We start from the raw sequence: 652 nt of genomic DNA, 5'->3' as shown, positions 1-652 counted from the left end.
AGCGCGACTGCAGGGACTATCCTGGCGCACGCCTCCCGCGAGACCCACATTCTCGCCTTATATGTCCACATACTATATTCGTAGTGTCCCTACCCAACACACTCATTACTTGTGGAACACGTTCATACCACGTCCCGTAAGAGTTCGGGTAATACTTGTGCATCCGCACAGAAGAAGACGGTCATGGCCGGTATTGCCAGGACTATATCCATATAAGTATATACAAAAAATATTATGAAACTTCATGGCAGATTAAAACTGTGTGCCCGACCGAGACTCGAACTCGGGACCTTTGCCTTTCGCGGGCAAGTGCTCTACCAACTGAGCTACCGAAGCACGACTCACGCCCGGTACTCACAGCTTTACTTCTGCCAGTACCTCGTCTCCTACCTTCCAAACTTTACAGAAGCTCTCCTACCTCGGGCATGGATGTGAGTGATGTCCTTAGGGTAGTTAGGTTTAAGTAGTTCTAAGTCTAGGGGACTGATGACATCATTCGTAAAGTCCCATAGTGCTTAGAGCCATTTGAACCATTTTTGACCGTCGGTAACCCTCTGTATTAGCTCTAATTTCTCAAACTTTTTCATAGTGGTCATTTCCCGAGATGTATGTGGCAGGATGGAATATTATATGAATACGTGATGTCTGTTGT

The 652-nt window shown here is 46.6% G+C and overlaps 1 non-coding gene across 1 annotated transcript; it reads right to left on the bottom strand.

Moving 5' to 3' along the window:
- Positions 1–262: 262 nt before the first annotated feature.
- Trnas-cga lies at positions 263–337 on the bottom strand. The gene has a single exon. It is a non-coding gene; the product is annotated as a tRNA-Ser (tRNA).
- Between the last annotated feature and the right edge of the window lie 315 nt (positions 338–652).

Source organism: Schistocerca piceifrons, chromosome 9 (assembly GCF_021461385.2).
Source record: "Schistocerca piceifrons isolate TAMUIC-IGC-003096 chromosome 9, iqSchPice1.1, whole genome shotgun sequence".
NCBI lineage: Eukaryota > Metazoa > Arthropoda > Insecta > Orthoptera > Acrididae > Schistocerca > Schistocerca piceifrons.
The sequence above is the reverse complement of the archived record's forward strand: the minus strand, read 5'-3'. Positions and strand labels throughout refer to the sequence as shown.